The sequence below is a fragment of the Zea mays genome, chromosome 6 (genome assembly GCF_902167145.1).
Source record: "Zea mays cultivar B73 chromosome 6, Zm-B73-REFERENCE-NAM-5.0, whole genome shotgun sequence".
Classification (NCBI taxonomy): Eukaryota; Viridiplantae; Streptophyta; class Magnoliopsida; order Poales; family Poaceae; genus Zea; species Zea mays.
Window position 1 is genome coordinate 12,787,959 of NC_050101.1, and position 10,468 is coordinate 12,798,426.

The following is a 10,468-nucleotide window of genomic DNA, read 5'->3' on the forward strand; positions in this document are numbered from 1 at the left end:
GACTCCTTTGTATTGGGATCAGACTGGAGAGAGACAGTTCTTTGGGCCTGAACTGATTCAAGAAGCAGAAGAACAAGTTCGTATAATTCGAGAGAATTTGAGAGTGGCTCAAACCAGGCAAAAGAGCTATGCTGATAATAGAAGGAGGCCACTGGAATTCGAAGAAGGAGATTATGTGTATCTCAAGGTATCACCACTTCGTGGAATGAGGAGATTCAAAGTTAAGGGCAAATTGTCCCCTCGCTATATTGGACCATTCTTGATCTTTAGACGAGTTGGGGAGATGGCATACCAACTCGAGTTACCTGCTACTCTGTCGGATGTGCATAATGTGTTCCACGTGTCTCAACTTAAGAAGTGTCTCCGTGTCCCTGAGGAACAGTTACCAATGGAGGAGCTCAGTGTTCAAGGTGATTTGACTTACACGGAGTACCCGATCAAGATTTTGGATATTTTGACTCGAGTTACAAGAAATAAGGTGATAAAGATGTGTAAAGTCCAATGGAGTCACCAAGGTGAAGATGAAGCAACTTGGGAAAGAGAAGAAGAGCTTCGTATAGATTTTCCCCACCTTTTCCCTAGATCTTCTTAAATCTCGAGGACGAGATTATTTTTAAGGGGGGTAGGATTTGTAACACCCACTTTGTAATAATTGAGGAACAATTTCTCCTTATGTCAGTTTAACCTTTGTGCATCATCACATGTGTACACCCTAGGTAAAAACAAATAATTAATAACATAAAAGCCACTAGAATCATGCATCATGCTGGTGTTTATATGTTTGTGCATTCACTCATGGAAATAATGAGACAAGAAATACATTAAAGTCCCAAAGTGGAATTTAGAATATAAAATAAAATCTAGGATTTAGAAATGGAGAAAGAAAAGAAATACCACATAAAACATAGGAAATAAATATATACATAAAAATATTTCCTTCATCCCCAAAAATTTAATTTGACACATTTTATACATGTGCAAACCTATAACTGAAGTTCAAAGTTGAATTTGAAATTCAAAAGGGAAAGGAAAATCTAAATTTAAGAGAGAAAAACAAAAGAAAAAGAGAAAAGAAGCCAACTGGGCCTCAGGCTTCATTTCGGCCCAGCTTCTGATCCCTTCTGCACGGCCCACTCCTCCACCGCGCGCTTCCACTCTCTGCCGCATGGGGCCCGGCCGTCAGCCACGTTGGAACCGCGCGTTGCTGTCAATCGGGGCCCACGTGCCAGTTCCTTCCCCGCACACGCGCGCACACGGGTGCTCGCTGCCGTGTGGGGCCGGGTCGTCAGATCTCTCTCTTCCCCGCTTTCCTCGCGTCGGTAACAAACCCGCCGAGCTACTCGCTGACTTCCGCGCGCCATACCCGCCGCGCGAGATCCGCGGTCTCGGGTGACCCACGACTCCTCCTCCCGACTCATCCGCGCAAGAGATAAAAAGCCTCTCGGTTGCTCGAGAGCTGCTAGAACCCATCCCTCTGCCATCTCTGAGAACTGAAAGCGAACGAAACCCGCCACCGTTACTGTCCTTCACCGGCGTCGAAATTGGACATTCCGTGCCAAAGCCTGAAGGCCGGGTGGGCGCGGAAAGGCTTCTGCCCCACCGAATCTACCGAACCGTGCCCGAGGGCCGAGCAATTTCTCGCCGTAGTACTTCACCGCCGCGGCAGCCGCGGAATCACGGGGTCCGGCTTCGTCGTCGCTTCAACCCTTCGGTATGGCCTTCAACCACCTTTACCGCGTTTGTAGGAACGTCATGCATCTATCCGTTGTAGTTCGAGGCACCGTAGCGTCGCTTGGGTAGCTCACCGGACTTCTCTGCCCGGGGTAACGCGGCGCGCCGTGGACTGAGTCTTGCACTTGATGTCGGCCGAAATTTGTTTGGGAATTGAGTTCAGGGAGTCGTCAATCTCATGGGGGCCGAACGAATTTGGGTCTGGCGCTCGGGTTGGCCGGATTCGTGGGCTCCGGTGACCCCGCCGCCGTGCGCAGTGGCTGGTTGGGTGGCTCGGGCAGGGTTGAAGACGAAGCTTCCGCGGCCATCGGATCAAGATCTGGCGGTCACAAGTTCATACCGGTTCAACGTCTAGATCTAACCATTGATCTCAATCGGGCGGCTAAAACAAGTCTAGGTTAAAGGAAGATCTCTACCATTGGCCTCCGATCCGACGTTAGGAATCGTGTACCGGTTCACTTAAAGTCCTGATCTAATCTGGGCCGCTCAGTTCAGATCGTGCAGCCGAGATCTAACCGTACCCCTTTCGCGCTGGCACTTTTATTAAAGAGCCCCTGGAAAAACAACAAATCAACCCGCCATCCACGCGGGGTTAGCTCTGTGTCTATAGATTTTTACCCCGAGCCCCCTGGCATTTCCAGAAATTGAGGCCCAGTCCATAGCTCTTTAAATTCAGTTATTTAATTATAGAAATTACTTTTTAATACAAAATAATTGCTAGAACTTTGATAATTCATAGAAAATACATATGAACTCCAAATTAATCCATTCCACTTTCTAAATTTTTGTAATTTTATTCTTTATCACCTAGAGCCTCTGTTATGTCATGAAAACAGTAAGAAATTTATTTATCACTTAATCCTATTTAAAGCACATAAAACCTTTGAAAATGCATAACTTAAATTCTATAACTCCAAAAATTATGATTCCTGCTCCTAGAATTTTATTTTATTATGTAGAATATCTCTGTGTATTTTGTTTACATGCTTGGTGTAATGTTAATTTTCCCTATATCCTGTGCTTGTTTGTATTGTGGCGAGTAGAAGAGCCCGTTGCTGAGGATCCTGGTGAGCAGCAGGTTGAAGTAGCTGAGCAGGAGCTCATTGAAGGCAAGTTGTGCCCTTGACCACTTTTTACCCAATAATGTTCTTTAATATCACTTATCCATGCATAGGTTAATTTTGATGGGACCCAATAGGTCACACTAGATTGTTTATCTCATTACCTTGTTTACCCCTGAATCACTTGGGTAGTTTGCTATTGCTTTACATGGTTTTGGGATAATCATTTATTACCTCTATGTTCCAATTCTTTTTGTTATTCTATTTATGTTCAGGTTGAGATCATTAATGTTAATTGGAACATAGAGCTTAACTTGAGAACCACGTGCCACCACAAGGGTTTAATGGGACGCCCTTGGCTGATTAATTAGGAAAGCTAGTGGAAGACTACCTTACCCGAAAGGGGCAAGGGCAGTAGGGGAGTGGTCAGTGTAGGGAGGTCCCTGGTTGATTTTGCTGCGATGGCGGTCAGCCAGGAACCCTGCATTGGAACTTCCTATAAACTGTAGCGGGTTTTCGGAAGCTAGTGGAACTTTGTAAAGGCCTCGTAGTGTTGCCCTGCCGCGCTTCCTAGGTAGAGGTGTATGGGATTCGCGACCCCTTGGCAGATGGGTAGCATGACTTGTGGGTAAAGGGTACAACCTCTGCAGAGTGTAAAACTGGTATACTAGCCGAGCTCACGGTCATGAGCAGTTCAGGACTCTCTGATGTTTAAATTATGGAACTTAAATTCAATTTTGTCATTTGCATTGCATGGGTTTGTTATTAATTTTGTTCTATTACTTTATCTAAGGTTTGGTATGTACTTACACTTAGTAATTGCTAATAAAATTTTGACCAACTACTTAAAAGCAATGCTCAGCTTTAACCATTCTCTTTGATAAGCCTTACACTCCATGAGCTCCCACCTTTGGCGAGTTCATGTCACATTATTCCCCACAACTTGTTGAGCGATGATCATGTGTGAGCTCACCCTTGCTGTCTCACACCCCCCACAGGAGAAGAGCAGGTGGTTCAGGAGGAGTCACAAGGCGAGGAGTATGATCTGATCTAGGTGGCGTTTCTCAGTTGACATTGGCGCCGACGATCCTTAGTTCGTTTTATCTTTATTAATTCCTTTTGTAATAAGTCTTCCGCTATGTAATAAATACTCTGATGTTTTATGACATTTATCTCCATACACTCTGTTATTATATATGTTGTCTTCTTGGCGCATGTATGAGATGCACCTGGCTTTGTTCCTTAAAGCCGGGTGTGACAGAAGTGGTATCAGAGGCAATGTTGACTGTAGGACGAGACCTAGATAGAAATGGACATCCCTTACCTTAATCTGATTCTTTCTATACTTACCTTATCTTGATCCTCTCTCACCTTTTGCTATTCTACTCTGACTAATCTTATCTTTTCTACTCTAAGACAAGATGGATTTCACACCTTGGAATCCTACCACTATGATCTTTTAAGAGATAGGGAACCCAAGACAAAAATTTAAAACTATTTTCTTTAAAAATGTTGTTTGATTGTGCTGGTGCTAAATGCCTGATTTGCTTCTTTGACTGATTGAATTATAGATGGACATCTTAGCATGTACCAACATAAGGTGTTGAATTAGCTTTGGTAGAGGAAATATTGATCTGCTTAGCTAATAAAAATTCCCCAAAGTAACCTGCTTTGTAAATACCTGCCTTGTCTACTGTTCTCTTACTACATGTATCTAACTCAGATGGTCAATACCAGGCGGGGTGGTGGAATTGATTTGCCTCCTAACCAACACACTCGAAGGATATATAGACAACCCCGGCCACAGCCTGCAGAGATGAATCCTCCTAATCCTCCACCAGGCGGAGTTGACCCACTGGTTGCTGCTCAGATGGCGGTGATGCAGCAAATGGCAGACACTATGGCTGATATGCGTGCCCAGATGCAGCAAGAACGCCAGGAGATGCGTCAGGAAAGAGAAGATATACGACAGGAGTTGCGCCAGGAGCGAGATGAGATACGCCAGGAAAGGAGGGCACAACAACAGCAGCTGCAACAACAAATGCAACAGCAACAACAGCAGCAACAGCAGCAACAAGTGCCACTGCCTCCACCACCACCACCAGTCCCACCTCGAGATAAGCACCGGGAATTCATGAGTCATAAGCCACCTACATTTGCAAGCTCACCTGATCCACTAGACGCGGATGATTGGCTGAAATCCGTTGAAAAGATGCTGAATATTGCACAGTGCACGGACCGGGAGAAGGTTTTATATGCTTCTGGACGTCTGACAGGTCCTGCTGCTGACTGGTGGGATTCTTATACTGCTGCCCACGATGCTGCTGATACTATTACTTGGGCAGAGTTCAGTACACAGTTCAGAAACTACCATATTCCAGCTGGTATGATAAAGATCAAGAAGAAGGAGTTTCTGTCGCTGAAGCAAGGAAGTATGTCAGTCAGCGAGTACAGAGACAAGTTTATTCAGTTATCCAGATATGCCCCTGAAGAAGTTGCTGAAGACGAGAGGAAGCAGGAGCATTTTATTGAAGGACTTAATGGACCCCTGCAGTATGCTCTAGTGGCACACACATTTCCATCATTTCAAAGACTGTTGGATAAGGCTCTTGCTATTGAACACAAGCGTGTTCAATTGGGTGATTTGAAGAGAAAGGCAATATCTCAAGGACAAGGAAGTAGCAGTGTTCGTCCTCGCTACAGTTCACCGCAGGGTACACCGACTCGACCAGGAGGACCGCGCCCAGTTCAGCAATCACCACTGAGGACTCCACCTCCTCGACAGGCTACCCCTACTGGCACCCCGACAAAGTTTTCAGGACAAAGTCCTGGCACTACTTGTTTCAAGTGTGGGAAGACTGGTCACTATGCAAATGTCTGCCCACAGAGGATTGCTACTACTCCAGTTCAGAACAGGCAGCAAACTCCAGGATCTGGCAATGGATATTCTATTGCCAAGGTTAATCAAGTCAGCGTTGATGCTACTCCGGATGGTGGGGACCTCGTAATTGGTATGTTTTATGTTAATGCAATTCCTGCAACCATATTATTTGATTCTGGTGCTACACATTCATTCATGTCTGCTAGATATGCCAACACAAATGAAATACCACTGCTAAATATGAGAAAACCAATGATAGTAATTACACCTAAAGGGCCTGTTGAGGCGAATCAAATGACACGTAGATTGACATTGACCATTATGGGTAGAGAATTTGGAGCTACTGCTATAATATTAGAGTCAAGCAGTATAGATCTGATCCTTGGTATGTCGTGGCTAAGAAAGGCAAAGGCCGTTATAGCATGTGGTAGAGGTACCGTAGAACTCACTACCACTAAAGGAGAAAGATTTCAAGTTAATATTGCAGTAACCTCCTCACCCATGCGTGCAATGTTCTTTATACCTGAGGAGTTTGTTGGTGACAATATCCGGGTGGTTAGAGATTTTCCGGATGTCTTTCCAGAGGAGTTACCAGGGATGCCACCTGATAGAGAAGTTGAGTTTGTTATTGATCTCTTACCTGGAACCGCCCCTATTTCTAAACGGCCATATAGGATGTCCGTAGAAGAACTAAAGGAACTTAAGAAGCAATTAACAGAGTTACAAGAGGCTGGATACATCCGTCCGAGTTCCTCACCTTGGGGAGCACCGGTCTTATTTGTACAGAAGAAGGATGGATCGCAGCGGATGTGTGTGGATTATAGATCTCTTAATGATGTTACAGTGAAGAACAAGTATCCGTTGCCCCGTATTGAGGATTTATTTGATCAGATGAGAGGTGCTAGAGTATTCTCGAAGATTGATCTTCGATCCGGTTACCATCAGATGAGGATTAGACCATTGGATATTCCCAAGACGGCTTTCTCGACTCGATATGGATTATATGAGTTTACTGTTATGTCGTTTGGATTAACCAATGCACCAGCTTATTTTATGAACTTGATGAACAAGGTGTTTATGGAGTATTTGGACAGATTCGTCGTGGTATTCATCGACGATATTCTCATTTATTCTCAGAGTGATAACGATCATGAGGAACATCTGAGGTTGGTGCTACAGAAGCTACGAGATAACCAGCTATATGCCAAGTTCAGCAAGTGCGAGTTTTGGATTGGCGAGGTGCCATTTCTTGGTCATATCATTTCTAATGGAGGAATAGCAGTGGATCCTGCTAAGGTTAAGGAGATAATGGAGTGGAGAGTACCCACTACAGTTACCGAGATTCGGAGTTTCTTGGGATTAGCAGGATATTATCGGAGATTTATTGAAGGATTTTCTAAGATTGCTAAGCCTATGACTTCGCTTCTAGAGAAAGGAAGAGAATTTAAGTGGGACGAGAAGTGCCAAGATAGCTTTGATCAATTGAAGAAAAGATTGATGTCGCCACCAGTATTGGTTATGCCAGACCTACAGAAAGGATTTGATATCTATTGTGATGCATGTGGCCAAGGCTTAGGATGTGTACTTATGCAAGAAGGACATGTGATTGCTTATGCTTCTCGTCAGTTGCGGAAACATGAATTGAACTACCCCACTCATGACTTGGAATTGGCAGCCGTTGTGCATGCGCTTAAGATTTGGAGACATTATATCATGGGGACCAAGTGCCAAGTATATACGGATCATAAGAGTCTGAAGTATATATTCACTCAAAAGGATCTCAACCTTAGGCAACGCCGTTGGTTGGAGCTTATAAAGGATTATGATTTGGAGATTCACTATCACCCGGGCAAGGCGAATTTGGTTGCAGATGCCTTGAGTCGCAAGGAGCATGTTCATTCAGCTATTGTTGCCCAGCTACCCGACGAGATTGTTGAGGATTTCAGGAGACTTAACCTGGGGATAGTTGCTCATACTGAAGGGGTTACTATTGATGTGGAACCTACCTTGGAGCAAGAAATCCGCAAAGGTCAAATTGACGATGCTAAAATAAAAGAGATTAAGGATCTGATTACTAAAGGTCGAGTTCCGGAATTTACGGAAGATGAGCAAGGCACTGTATGGTTCAAGGACAGAATGTGTGTTCCTGATATTAAAAGCCTTCGAGAGACTATTTTAAAGGAGGCCCATGATTCGGATTATTCTATTCATCCTGGTAGTACTAAGATGTATTAGGATTTGAAGCGGAAGTACTGGTGGTATGGATTGAAAAGAGATGTGGCTGCACATGTGGCTATGTGCGATGTATGTCAAAGAGTTAAGGCTGAACACCAGAGGCCAGCTGGACTATTGCACCCACTGAAGATACCCGAGTGGAAGTGGGAAGAGATTGGTATGGATTTTATTACTGGATTGCCTCGCACCCAGAAAGGATATGATGCTATATGGGTGATTGTGGATAGATTGACTAAAGTGGCTCACTTTATTCCTGTGAAGACTACTTATAAAGGTTCTCAGCTAGCAGAGTTATATATGGCTCGGATTGTGTGTTTACATGGAGTACCAAAGAAGATCGTGTCTGATCGAGGTTCGCAGTTTACCTCAAGGTTTTGGAGAAGCTTTCATGAGAACATGAGTACAAAGTTGAATTTTAGTACAGCTTATCACCCTCAGACTGATGGACAGACTGAAAGGACTAATCAAGTATTGGAGGATATGTTGAGAGCATGTGCCCTTCAGCATGGAGGAAGTTGGGATAAGAGTCTACCTTATGCTGAATTCTCATACAATAATAGCTATCAAACCAGTCTGAAGATGTCACCTTTTGAAGCTTTATATGGGAGAAAGTGCAGGACTCCTTTGTATTGGGATCAGACTGGAGAGAGACAGTTCTTTGGGCCTGAACTGATTCAAGAAGCAGAAGAACAAGTTCGTATAATTCGAGAGAATTTGAGAGTGGCTCAAACCAGGCAAAAGAGCTATGCTGATAATAGAAGGAGGCCACTGGAATTCGAAGAAGGAGATTATGTGTATCTCAAGGTATCACCACTTCGTGGAATGAGGAGATTCAAAGTTAAGGGCAAATTGTCCCCTCGCTATATTGGACCATTCTTGATCTTTAGACGAGTTGGGGAGATGGCATACCAACTCGAGTTACATGCTACTCTGTCGGATGTGCATAATGTGTTCCACGTGTCTCAACTTAAGAAGTGTCTCCGTGTCCCTGAGGAACAGTTACCAATGGAGGAGCTCAGTGTTCAAGGTGATTTGACTTACACGGAGTACCCGATCAAGATTTTGGATATTTTGACTCGAGTTACAAGAAATAAGGTGATAAAGATGTGTAAAGTCCAATGGAGTCACCAAGGTGAAGATGAAGCAACTTGGGAAAGAGAAGAAGAGCTTCGTATAGATTTTCCCCACCTTTTCCCTAGATCTTCTTAAATCTCGAGGACGAGATTATTTTTAAGGGGGGTAGGATTTGTAACACCCACTTTGTAATAATTGAGGAACAATTTCTCCTTATGTCAGTTTAACCTTTGTGCATCATCACATGTGTACACCCTAGGTAAAAACAAATAATTAATAACATAAAAGCCACTAGAATCATGCATCATGCTGGTGTTTATATGTTTGTGCATTCACTCATGGAAATAATGAGACAAGAAATACATTAAAGTCCCAAAGTGGAATTTAGAATATAAAATTAAATCTAGGATTTAGAAATGGAGAAAGAAAAGAAATACCACATAAAACATAGGAAATAAATATATACATAAAAATATTTCCTTCATCCCCAAAAATTTAATTTGACACATTTTATACATGTGCAAACCTATAACTGAAGTTCAAAGTTGAATTTGAAATTCAAAAGGGAAAGGAAAATCTAAATTTAAGAGAGAAAAACAAAAGAAAAAGAGAAAAGAAGCCAACTGGGCCTTAGGCTTCATTTCGGCCCAGCTTCTGATCCCTTCTGCACGGCCCACTCCTCCACCGCGCGCTTCCACTCTCTGCCGCATGGGGCCCGGCCGTCAGCCACGTTGGAACCGCGCGTTGCTGTCAATCGGGGCCCACGTGCCAGTTCCTTCCCCGCACACGCGCGCACACGGGTGCTCGCTGCCGTGTGGGGCTGGGTCGTCAGATCTCTCTCTTCCCCGCTTTCCTCGCGTCGGTAACAAACCCGCCGAGCTACTCGCTGACTTCCGCGCGCCATACCCGCCGCGCGAGATCCGCGGTCTCGGGTGACCCACGACTCCTCCTCCCGACTCATCCACGCAAGAGATAAAAAGCCTCTCGGTTGCTCGAGAGCTGCTAGAACCCATCCCTCTGCCATCTCTGAGAACTGAAAGCGAACGAAACCCGCCACCGTTACCGTCCTTCACCGGCGTCGAAATTGGACATTCCGTGCCAAAGCCTGAAGGCCGGGTGGGCGCGGAAAGGCTTCTGCCCCACCGAATCTACCGAACCGTGCCCGAGGGCCGAGCAATTTCTCGCCGTAGTACTTCACCGCCGCGGCAGCCGCGGAATCACGGGGTCCGGCTTCGTTGTCGCTTCAACCCTTCGGTATGGCCTTCAACCACCTTTACCGCGTTTGTAGGAACGTCATGCATCTATCCGTTGTAGTTCGAGGCACCGTAGCGTCGCTTGGGTAGCTCACCGGACTTCTCTGCCCAGGGTAACGCGGCGCGCCGTGGACCGAGTCTTGCACTTGATGTCGGCCGAAATTTGTTTGGGAATTGAGTTCAGGGAGTCATCAATCTCGTGGGGGCCGAACGAATTTGGGTCTGGCGCTCGG